We start from the raw sequence: 13456 nt of genomic DNA, 5'->3' as shown, positions 1-13456 counted from the left end.
TTATTATTTTCCCCAAATCTGTAGTTGCTTCATTATTGTTTGGAATTTTGCATTAGTTGTCAATAAACAAAAAATATGGATCATATCACAGCTCTTTCATTGCTTTCATTTCTTGAGATATATGAATGTATGTGATATCTTTGATGTCCTGTATTTTATCTTTATTGCTTTTTGTTACTTAAGAACATCTAGAAAAGAAGATAAATATTAATCATGTCAGAAATTATCAAAGGTTGATTACAATAAAAATTTCTCTAATGTGATAACCACTCAAAAACTTCCTTCTTCATCAAAACACGGTATTTTTAAAAAAATAGAGTGCTTCATTTTTATTTCACAGAAAATAAATGATAGCCAGAATATTATGAACTAGAGTCACATAGGATATTCTAATAATACTTTTTGTGAAAGAAGTATTGAGGAGGTCTTAGGTCCAAAGAATATTTGTTTAATAGTGTCAGAATTCATTTTAACACCATAAAAAGGATATGTATTTGTTCAATTTTCACTCACTGCACAAAGAATTAGATAAAAGAAGATTTTCAGTAATAGCATTCATTTTGAGTCTTACCAATCCTTTCAGTTTTGGTATAACAAAAAGGCTATTAGCTTTTACTCTGTTGTGTTGAATTTTGATGATTTCTGACAGTCTTCACTGAGATGCTCAAAGAGATGAGACTTGCCAGTCGAATAACTTAGATCTCATTAAATTTACCAGCAACACAAAAGCTATTTCTGCCTCTTAACTTTTTGATGTGTTGCCTTTTTCTAATCCTCTTCTCAGGACCTATTTAAAAGACAATAAAAATTTTGTTTTTGTGTGTTGAAAGATTTCTCCATTATCAAGAGAGTAGTCAGTTCTTAACTTTAGAATGATTGCATATATAGATATGAAAAATAAGGAAACAATTATTAAGAAAACTAATCAAATTTTTTACTAACATTTAGTAATTTTAACAAAATTATTGTGCATTGTATTTTGCAGCACTTATGCAGAGGATATACTAACCTGTTTAAATTTTTAGACAGAAAAAGTAGAAAATAGAACATCATCATTTTCAGGAGCAAGGAAGTAACCTGTGAAAAAGTGAATGCCTTTCTTCAAATAATATGCCAATGAAAGGCTGAGATATTAATGTCCAAATATTATAAAACGTTCATTTTAATATAATGTTTTACTTTATATTTATATTGTATTGTATAACAAAGAAATATGAGTCTTCTTACACCTGAGAACTTGAACTAGCAATCTACATATTGTTGTTGAAACAATTTTAAATTAAACATACAATGAGAGGGAAAAATGATTCTGTTGCCTCAATTTTAAAAGGAATATTTTGAAGAAATAATTTTCCATATAATAGCTTGTTATGATCTTGCCTTTTAGCCTCCCTGGATAAAGAAATGCATACTTATAATAATTGAAGGAAGACAATTTTCCTTGTTTTCTGCAAATTAGAAATATATTAGGCTATTAAATACATAATTCAAAATATACAGAATAAAGGTATTATAGAACCTAAGAATTATATAAAGAATTATATACATAAAGTAATGAATACATATACAAATAGTATAAAAATACTAAAAATAGTATTTGCTTATTGATTAATTACTATGGGTATTATATAACTCTTAGTTTCTACATTGCCTTTCTATTCTTAGTTATAATAGGTATATTATAATTACTAATACGTATAAACTACTTATAGTTTATATGAATGTGTTATATGTGCATGTATATTATAATAACTAATACCTATAAACTATTTACAATTATACATATTATAATAACTAATAAATATAAACTACTTATTGTCAAAACTGTTTTTAACTATTAAAAGATAAAGCACACAGATATGTTTTCTTTACTAGGTATTCCCAGAAGCACTCATAAAACTCGGGGTTTTCATATAGCAGTGATTACAGACTTGCTATTTTTATTATTCCCATTTTATAGATTAAGAGCACAAGACTCATATTAGTGTTATTTAGCCATGTCACAGAGCCAGTTCCCAGATATTTTTTCCACTTGTTTTGTCATGAAGAATGAGAAGTAGAATCAGCATCAAGTTTGTGCTAAACAAGTACAATAATAAGAAAGCACAGCAAATGCTGACTAGACTGTAAGAATATTTTTGCTTTTAGGCTACCCAAAAAAGATAAGATATATGAGGTGATCAAAGTGAATAATTATATAAACAAGAGGAATTAGAATATGAATAAGCCAGGAAAAATAGGAATAGGCCAAAAAAACACACACACCCATTTCTTATTTAAACTTAAAAGGAGACAAATTCATTCAATCTATATATATTTATTTTGCTACCTCAGTAGAGATAAATATCTTCTCTAAGAAAAATCCCACTTTACTTAATATGTATCACATTTACCTAATAAGTAACATATTACTAAAACAGAGAGCAACCAGTGTTTTACTCTTTTTTTTTTTTTTTCAGAGATTTTTTGCTCTTCTTGCCCAAGTTGGAGTGCAATGGCATGATCTCGGCTCACTGCAACCTCCACCTCCCAGGTTCAAGCAATTCTCCTGCCTCAGCCTGCCAAGCAGCTGGGCTTACAGGCATGCACCAACATGCCTGGCTAATTTTTGTGTTTTTTTTTAATAGACACGGGATTTCACCATGTTGGTCAGGCTAGTCTTGAACACCTGACCTCAAGTGATCCACCCACCTCAGCCTCCCAAAGTGCTGGGATTATAGGCATGAGCCTTTGCGCCTGGCCTCATTTATTTTCATATAAAATATAGGGTCAAGTATGTTGAGATATTAGTTACGCTATATTTTGCTCAGTATTGCCTGAGAGTTGGATTATTTTATCATTGTAGAGAATAGCTTCTTGGTTATGAGAATATTAAATAAAATAAACTGGAGAGACTCTCAGCAGCAAACTATGGTATGTAAGTACACAGGTAAATATGTATCTATCTATCTATTTATCTATCTAATCTAGCCTATCTATCTATCTATCTATCACCTATCTATCCATCCATCTATCTATCTATCTCCTTTTCTTTCATTTATGTCTGGATCTGTACCAAACACCAGGCAGAGGAGTTAGGAGAAGTAACTGAAAAACCCATGGGTGACATCACCAACTAAAACAGGTGACAAATAATCAGCATAAAACCCAGGATACAAGAGTAATTGTCCTAATCATTGGCAGCATAGGGCCAGTACCAGCTGGAGTTAATGGCAAAGATAAAATGAAGATAAAAGGAAGTATTGTAAGATCTTAATATCAATAAACTACAACAAAAAATCATCAATAATGCTCACTCCCAAAAGAAAAATACTTACCCTGAAGAAAAACAATTGTAACAAAATCAAAATTAATCAGAGAATCAGATAATCTGAGAAAAGTAAGATAATTTTTAGAAAATAATTTTTAGAAAAAAAATAATTTGAAGGTACATAAAATCAAATAGAAGTGGTACAAACTATAGTAAGAGATACAGAGTATAAAAATAAGAGTAAAAAAACAGAAATTGAGAGATTAAAAACATCTAAAAATTTTCTAAACATAGAACTTAGGCAAAGAATAGTAATACCCATGTAACGGTTATTTCTAAGAACAAAAATTAAAATAAAAAATAATATTAATTATTTGAGCATGAAAGTAAAAGGATAAGAAGTTTATATTGATAATAGACTTCTTGATAGCAACATTTTATACAGGATGATAATCAAGAAATGGTTTAATGATTATGAAACAGATAACACAGTAGCGAGATGAGATTTTATTCATCCAAACTATGAATCATGTCTAAGGAATGTAGAACATCATGAATATTTATGATTTTAAGAAACATTGTTCCTGTGATGGCTTTTTTAGAAATGTCCTACCTACTGACAAGAAGACAAACATCATGTGAAGCTTCTGGATAAGGACTAAATATGTTTAATTTTATAATTAAGAACAAGTAATGGGGATTAAAGTGACAAAACATGATGCTATTAAGTGTGTTAAACATGAAGAAATAATGCAACTCAACAACAAATGGAAAAAAGGAGAAGAAAAAGAAAGTAGACGAATCTTAATGACTATCTCAGGAGTATCTAACTGCCATTAAAAAAATATGGAATTAAAGTAAATGTTAAGCAAAAAGAGAGAAGAAAGGAAAGAGAGTTTACTAGAATACAGTATTACTACTCATTGAAGAAATCAATAGACAGTATTCAAACACACTAGAGGACTAGTGTATTTTATTATCATATTATTATAAGATAATAATAAGAATAAACATAGAAACATTTATAAATATCAAATGAGTATATCCTGCCCCTCAAATTAAAGTGTAAATACAGGGCAAGATTTTATATAAATTATTTATATAGCAAAAAATTATATAACAGAACTTAACACCAGCATAACAGGTATATCAAAGACACAAATGGGCTTAACTCACCATTAAATGGCATACTTTTAGATTGGCTAATGGAGCAGAATCCAAACTATTCTGTGTGCAAGAAACATATTGAACAAGGCAATTCAGAATGGTGTAATGTAAAAGGAAGAGCAAAGATAGATCTTGTATGATAGCAAGATCCTAAAATAGTTGTCAGAATTTTGCTATGAGACAAGATAGAATTTAAGACAAAATAAATATAACAGGATAAGGAAGGGAAATTTATTCTACAGAAGGATTCATGCTTCATTCTACATTAAAAATAAAATATATATTAATAACATACACAAAATTACAATTTTCATAAAGCAGAAAGAAGTTGAAAGAAGAAATAGACATCAAAACTGGAGATTTTAACATAGCTTATTAATTGGTAAGTCCTTGAAGAATGCAAATAAGCCTCACTTTTAGTAATTAAAAAAATTAACACAAATACTGACAAAGACTCTCTCCTTCATCAAACTTTAGTCAGATTTTTGAGCTCTCCTCTCAACTAGATCTTCACCTAGGCCTCTTGCCTAGTCTCCATAGCTCACTTTTAACAAGAATCCTTAAGTCCATATAGAGAGAATCTTGATATCTGATCACCCTGAGCTGCCTTCAGCAAGAATCCTGTTAATTTGGTTTAGCAAGAGTTCCCCTACTTTTGATGTTTCCTCTTAGTAATTTTCCATCCACTGACCCCCTCACACTGCTCTTTTGCTATAAATTTCCATGTGTGCTTGTATTTGGAATTGAGCTCATTTCTCTACTAAAGTCTCTTTTCCTGTGTTGCAATAATTTCTTAATAAAATCTTTCTTTACTGCTTTAATTACCCTCTGGCTCTGGTTCTCTTTGACATTACTCTTTGAAGAATCACTTTAGGCGAAAAGAATAAATGCAAGAAGACAAAGGCAGAGACTATTATCCAAATATAGAATGGAGATAATGATATCATACTGAATGGGCAAAAACTGGAAGCATTCCCTTTGAAAACTGGCACAAGACAGGGATGCCCTCTTTCACCACTCATATTCAACACAGTGTTGGAAGTTCTGGCCAGAGTAATTAGGCAGGGGAAGGAAATAAAGGGTATTCAATTAGGAAAAGAGGAAGTCAAATTGTCCCTGTTTGCAGACGACATGATTGTATATCTAGAAAACTCCATTGTCTCAGCCCAAAATCTCCTTAAGCTGATAAGCAACTTCAGCAAAGTCTCAGGATACAAAATCAATGTACAAAAATCACAAGCATTCTTATACACCAATAACACACAGACAGAGAGCCAAATCATGAGTGAACTCCCATTCACAATTCCTTCAAAGAGAATAAAATACCTAGGAATCCAACTTACAAGGGATGTGAAGGACCTCTTCAAGGAGAACTACAAACCACTGCTCAATGAAATAAAAGAGGATACAAACAAATGGAAGAACATTCCATGCTCATGGGTAGGAAGAATCAATATCGTGAAAATGGCCATACTGCCCAAGGTAATTTACAGATTCAATGCCATCCCCATCAAGCTACCAATGACTTTCTTCACAGAATTGGAAAAAACTACTTTAAAGTTCATATGAAACCAAAAAAGAGCCTGCCTTGCCAAGTCAATCCTAAGCCAAAAGAACAAAGCTGGAGGCATCACGCTACCTGACTTCAAACTATACTACAAGGCTACAGTAACCAAAACAGCATGGTACTGGTACCAAAACAGACATATAGATCAATGGAACAGAACAGAGCCTTCCGAAATAAAGCCGCATATGTACAACTATCTGATCTTTGACAAACCTGAGAAAAACAAGCAATGGGGAAAGGATTCCCTATTTAATAAATGGTGCTGGGAAAACTGGCTAGCCATATGTAGAAAGCTGAAACTGGATCCCTTCCTTACACCTTATACAAAAATCAATTCAAGATGGATTAAGGACTTAAACGTTAGACCTAAAACCATAAAAACCCTAGAAGAAAACCTAGGCATTACCATTCAGGACATAGGCATGGGCAAGGACTTCATGTCTAAAACACCAAAAGCAATGGCAACAAAAGCCAAAATTGACAAATGGGATCTAATTAAACTAAAGAGCTTCTGCACAGCAAAAGAAACTACCATCAGAGTGAACAGGCAACCTACAGAATGGGAGAAAATTTTCGCAACCTACTCGTCTGTCAAAGGGCTAATAACCAGAATCTACAGTGAACTCAAACAAATTTACAAGGAAAAAACAAACAACCCCATCAAAAAGTGGGCAAAGGATATGAACAGACACTTCTCAAAAGAAGACATTTATGCAGCCAAAAAACACATGAAAAAATGCTCACCATCACTGGCCATCAGAGAAATGCAAATCAAAACCACAATGAGATACCATCTCACACCAGTTAGAATGGCAATCATTAAAATGTCAGGAAACAACAGGTGCTGGAGAGGATGTGGAGAAATAGGAACACTTTTACACTGCTGGTGGGACTGTAAACTAGTTCAACCATTGTGGAAGTCAGTGTGGTGACTCCTCAGGGATCTAGAACTAGAAATACCATTTGACCCAGCCATCCCATTACTGGGTATATACCCAAAGAACTATAAATCGTGCTGCTATGAAGACACATGCACACGTATGTTTATTGCGGCACTATTCACAATAGCAAAGACTTGGAACCAACCCAAATGTCCAACAATGATAGATTGGATTAAGAAAATGTGGCACATATACACCATGGAATACTATGCAGCCATAAAAAATGATGAGTTCATGTCCTTTGTAGGGACGTGGATGAAATTGGGAATCATCATTCTCAGTAAACTATCGCAAGAACAAAAAACCAAACACCGCATATTCTCACTCATAGGTGGGAATTGAACAATGAGAACACATGGACACAGGAAGGGGAACATCACACTCTGGGGACTGTTGTGGGGTGGGGGGAGGGGGGAGGGATAGCTTTAGGAGATACACCTAATGCTAATTGATGAGTTAATGGGTGCAGCACACCAACATCGCACATGTATACATATGTAACTAACCTGCACATTGTGCACATGTACCCTAAGACTTAAAGTATAATAATAATAATAAAAAATAAGGAATGGAGATAATGATGATGGTAATGTCTTGGATACTGATTGCAATGGACTGCATGTCTGTTGCCACCCTGTCTCTGAAACTTATAGGTGGAAATCCTAACCCTTAATATGATGGTATTAGGAGGTGGGACTTTCAGGAGGTGGCTACATCATGAGGTTGGAGCCCTTCTAAATGGAACTAGTTCCCCTATATAATAGACCCAAGAGAGTTCTCTCACTCTCTGGCATGTGAGGATACAAGAAGAAAATGGTAGTCTGCAACTTAGAAGAGAGATATCACTGAAACCTGGTCACTCTGGTACCATGGTCTCAGACTTCTAGCCTTTAGAACTGTGAAAAAATTGATTTTTGTTATTTCTAAGCCACCTAGTCTATAGGTCTTTGTGATAGCAGTCAGAATTGACTAAAACAGTAATAGTAGCAATGGCGATGGAAAGAGTGAATGCATTTGATATATACTTTGAAGAAAGATATAACAGGACTATCAGTCATCTGGATGTTTGGCATGAGAGAAATGCAAGATGGTAATTAAACAACTTTGTGTCTAAGTCTGAAGGTTGGAGAATAGGCAAAGGTAAAAGTAAAGCTATGGGAGTTACCGACACTTATGAGCCCTTTAAAGGAATTATTTATTTTTATTGTTAAATCACCAAGGAAGGGTTGAAACAGACCATAGAAATTAATGCCAAATGAGCTGAAAAAAATGTGTTGCAATTAAGTTGGGAATAAAAAGCTGAGGTGGCTAGAAGAAAAGCAAGGTTGGTATATTTTTAAAGAACTCTATAATGAATAATGTTTTGAAGAGGAAGAAATTTTCAACAATTTGAAATGCTGCTGAGACTTTGGGAAATGTGAATGGTGCCCACATAGAAGTTATTGACAGTCATTGAAACAACACTCCCTTTAGCATTATGTATAAGAAACTAGATTAGAATGAAACAAATGGATTCTTAATTCCAGAATTGTGGAGAAATAGAAAATCTAAAAACTTATTGGAACACAAGAAATGCAACATGAACTATAATAACCATCCATTTCAATAAAATTAGAAGATTTCAGGTTCAGGCCATGATAAAGTAGCACAAACTCACACCCTGAAGTTGGCTATAAAAGCTGGGCAAAATATGTTAGACAACTGTTGGAAGACACCGGAGAACAATCAATGTATACAGAGCTTGAGTGGGATTATTATTAAAAAGAAGTAATTATAGACTATAAATTACATTCACTCAGATGTTTTTCCTCTAATAACATTTCCCAAATACTGATGTGAAGAAAGAAAGCATACACAGAAAGTGAAATTTTACTGTGTTGAGGTGACAGAGATTAGAGTTCAGAGTATCTAGTGTGTATGGGGCTCATGAGACAAATTTCCAAGAAGGAGGTAACCACAGAGAGAGAGCCTGAATATCTGCATACAAATGCCCCTTAAGTGTGGCCAGTATCAAAGATATGTATGCACAAGGTGAGACGTCAAGAAGCCTAGCAAAAATCAATAAATGGGAGGTTGGAGTGCTGAGTTTAGATTTCAGCTAGTGGTTTAGAGAAGAAAGAGGTTGTGGTTCAAACACTGGTAATTACAGAGGATGAGATGGGAGTGAGAAACTATATGGCTAAATGTGGTCATTCTTCAGGTTTTAGCTTTTATGCAGGGTGCTATATGCTGGTTGCTTCCAACACTGAAAAAGTTATTATTTAATTACCTACATATAAAAGGTGACCATGAATAGGCATAAGATGAAAGTATGTCATTAATCAAAATGATGATTAATTCAATTCTCTATAATTGAGATTCAATTAAAAAGAATATTATTCATCACATTCACAGAGTAAATGAGAAAAATCACATAATTTCAGTAGATGCAGAAACGTTAAGATCTGTATCCTAACAGATATTGATACAAAGAAGTATTTGATAAAATTCATCATTAATTTACTGTATATATATATGCTCTTATTAAACTAGGATTTAAAAGGCACTTCATTAAGTTGATTAAGTGTATCTTTTGAAATCCTATAAACAATATATTATGACATAATAATGTGGGAATGTTAGAAGACTTGCTTTTAAACCTGGGAACAAGAAGAGATTCTCTGTTATTTTCCTATGCTGCTGTAACAAATTGCCACAAAATGGGTAGCTTAAAGCAACACAGACTTTTTCTCTTATAGTTCTGAAGGCCAGAAATTCATAATCAGTATCAGTGGTCTAAAACCAAGGTGTGATCAGCACCCTATTTTTTCCAGAGAACTCAGGGGAGAGTAATTCTAGAAATTATTCCAGAAACGCAGCTTCTAGAACTACATTTCTTGTCTCAAAGGCCCCTTCTTCTATCTTCAAAGATAGCAGCGTATAATTTTCAAATATTTCTCCACTTCCATGATCACATAACCTAGATTCTATGTCAAATCTCCCTCTCCCTCACTCTTATAAGGACACTTAAGATTGCATTTATAGCCCACCAAGATAATTCATGATAATCTTCCATCACAAAATTCTTCACTTATTCACATCTGCAAGTCTCTTTGCCATAAAGGTTACATTTACAGGTACTAAGGATTAAGACCTGACATCTCTTGAGACCATTATTCACCCTAACACAGATGTCCTCTCTTGCTGCTTGTTTTACACATTGTACTTTTCTGAATACTTTTGAGAAAGTTTGCTCTAAAGAAGAAAAAAAAGTAGTTCTATATTTGTGAGACATGTAGACTGAGGAGAATGACTATTTTTCTAATGTGATATATAAAAGCACATTTATGTGACAATAGCAATAATAGAGAAGATAAATGAAAGTTATGCAGAAGGGAGAAGATTTGACAATAGCAAGCATGAAAGTCCTGCAGGAGAAAAGTTTGGATGGGATACTGAATAAAATTGTAATATTACTTTTTCATGCATACGTTCACACCATTTTTTCACAATGCTTCCTAGATTGCTCTGTATTTCTTTCCCATCTATATATATATACGCATATATATATACACATATATATACACACACATATATATACACACATATATACACACATATATACACATATATATACACACACATATATATACACACATATATATACACACATATATATACACATATATATACACATATATACACACACATATATATACACATACACACACATATATATATACATTTTGACTGAAAATGATTGACTAGGATGAAAGAAAATGAGAAAGAAAAACAGAACAAGGAATTCTCAATTATATAAATAGAATATTATAATTAGTAAACCATGAATAAAAGAAGGCATATGGGCTGGGCGCGGTGGCTCACGCTTCTAATCCCAGCACTTTGGGAGGCCGAGGTGGGCGGTTATGAAGTCAGGAGATCGACACCATTCTGGCTAACAGGGTGAAACCCCGTCTCTACTAAAAATAGGAAAAATTAGTCAGGCGTGGTGATGGGCACCTGTAGTGCCAGCTAGTCGGGAGGAGGCTGAGGCAGGAGAATGGCATGAACCCGGGAGGCAGAGCTTGCAATGAGCCGAGATCGTGCCACTGCACTCCAGCCTGGGCGACAGAGCGAGATTCCATCTCAGAAAAAAGAAAAAAAAAAGGAATACTTGATAAAAAAGGTATCCATATATCAGATAAGAAGATGTAAAATTTATGTGCTATCTACTTCTGGAATTTCCACCGTAAGGGAATAATAATGACGTAGGGGTTCACTTAAAGGACAGAACTTGTACTTGGTTACTTATGTACACAATCTCTGCCTTACTTGTTTTTGGTGGATCGTATTGTGTCATTTCAATGTGGCCATTATTGTCTTTTATGAACATATACAATAAAGTAATATACCTTTACATAATGTCTACATCTCTACTGTAATTTAAACTTTAATGGCTCAAAAATGCTAAATTACAAAATAGAGAAAGATGTGTGTTAAATGCAGATTAATATAATTTAAATAATATTATATATGATAAGGGTTTGTAAAACTTAACTATTAAGGTGATAGATGAGAAAGATAGAAACCTAGAATACAATACTGGAAAATCTAGAAACATAGTAGAGATGAGTTCGATAATTCGATTCTATATAAGAGGTCATCAGACTACAAAGCACAGAGCTAATCAGGCCACTGATGCATTTTGGTAAACAAAGTTTTATTAGAATAAAGTGACATCCTTTTATTTTACATATTGTTTACGGCTACTTATGCACTACGATGGCAAATACTGGTACTTGTGACAGAGATCACATGGCACGTACATTCTAAAATACTTAATAGTTGGCCCTTCACGAAAGGTTTTGAGAGCTACTGCTCTAGGAAATCTCAGGTTCAATGTCAGTTATGAATCAGCTTTGCTTAGCATAGCCATCTTTGAAATCCTTTCCAATGACAATAATTGTTACTGCCTCTAGACAGAAGAGTCCAATTATTTTAAGGTTTCATTATTAGGAATGGTTCATTTAATTAAGCCATAGTTGTTACTTCAAGTATAATTAATTAGTGAAGGTATATTGCTTTTATGGGATATAATTAATAGGAAAATAGGTTACTGCTCTGTGGCATAGTTAGAATTTAAATGCTGTGGCTTTATAGAATTTAAAGGAAGGGTCTGTTTATTATGAATTATGCCTCCCATCATCTAGCTCATGTGAGGTAGTTCTGGAATAGCACATTATTTATGTTTGCTGATAATTTATTTTAGATATAATGGTTGGTTAGGAAGGAGTTCATGGTGAAGAAGGTAGATGTCACAAAAACATGCCTGAAATGGTGATGGAGAAGACGAATCCGTGTATTTATTCATTTAATAAGTTATGTTGTCATTCAAGCAAATAAAAATAGTCTTTACTCTGAACATTCATATAAAATATCTGTTGTATAATTAATTGTGTGCTTCTGAATAAAATAGATGAAAGCATAGTTTGCATTATAAGCATTAATTCATTAAAATTTACCCTGAACATTGTTATTTGGTTTTATTAGCAAGAAATATAGCACTTGGAATGGTTTACTAAATACATGTGAAGAACTCTAGATCATAAAGAACCTAAAATACAGAATTTTCAGCATTATTATAATCTATTTAATTACACATTCAGGTTTATTTGTTACTGAAACTTAGTAACTTGATTTTGGGAGTTTTATATCGCTTCTGTGTCTTGTTTGTTTGCACAAGTTTGTTTATGGTGAAGTGCAAAGTATTTTAGTAAAAGGGATTTGAGCCACAGATGACAAATAATTACAGGAACATATAACAAACTACACTTGGACTTTAAAGCAGGTTTAGATTATATTACTTTGGTTATTATTCTTTGTTTTCAAAAGGGAATGATGGGTTATAGCTTTATGCCCAAATATTTAGGCAAAACACGACAAAAGAAGGGTGAAGAGACCTTTTATCTAATGGACAAAGTAGAAGGTAGCACTCATAAAATATACTGTTTTGTGTAATAAGTGAATGGAATCTTTACACGATTTTTTGCTAGGGTTAATTGTTTAGGAAACTTTTCTAATTGGCAACTACTTCATAGAAAAACTTGATCCAGACCTATATGTGGAACTTCCCTTTATATTAACTTGCTGAAATTATTAAAGTTAAAAGCTTGTTTTTCCAGGTTGATACTCTCAAGACCTACAAAGACCAGCACATTGAAGCAATCAGTTGATTACCGTCATGATGCCTGCGTATGTTTATTTCATGTCAGACACACCTGAGGTCTGTAATTGAATACATAAAGAGTGCAACCACGGAAGAAACAAGGTTGGCTTGTGGTGCTCCTATGGCAGCATCAACACAACTTCAAGTGCACCATGAGCATGAGCACTGCCAAGAAAATATATTGGCTCTCAACTCTCAGAATACTGCCATGTCTAGAACTTTTGGCCTTGCCAACCACTGGGCAGTAAGAGACAGTAACAAATCACAGCAGATACTGTTTCCTTAGAGCAATTAAATTACATCAGAAAAACTAAGCTGAGTGATAA

At 33.4% G+C, this 13456-nt stretch overlaps 1 long non-coding RNA gene across 1 annotated transcript in view; it reads right to left on the bottom strand.

Moving 5' to 3' along the window:
• Positions 1-427: 427 nt before the first annotated feature.
• Positions 428-13456, bottom strand: part of LOC129137117 (uncharacterized) — a 78697-nt gene continuing 65668 nt past the window's right edge. The window contains exon 3 of the long non-coding RNA XR_008539287.2: positions 428-787. This is a non-coding gene — a long non-coding RNA (uncharacterized LOC129137117). The remainder of the gene's footprint in view (positions 788-13456) is intronic.

Source organism: Pan troglodytes, chromosome 16 (assembly GCF_028858775.2).
Source record: "Pan troglodytes isolate AG18354 chromosome 16, NHGRI_mPanTro3-v2.0_pri, whole genome shotgun sequence".
Classification (NCBI taxonomy): Eukaryota; Metazoa; Chordata; class Mammalia; order Primates; family Hominidae; genus Pan; species Pan troglodytes.
The sequence above is the reverse complement of the archived record's forward strand: the minus strand, read 5'-3'. Positions and strand labels throughout refer to the sequence as shown.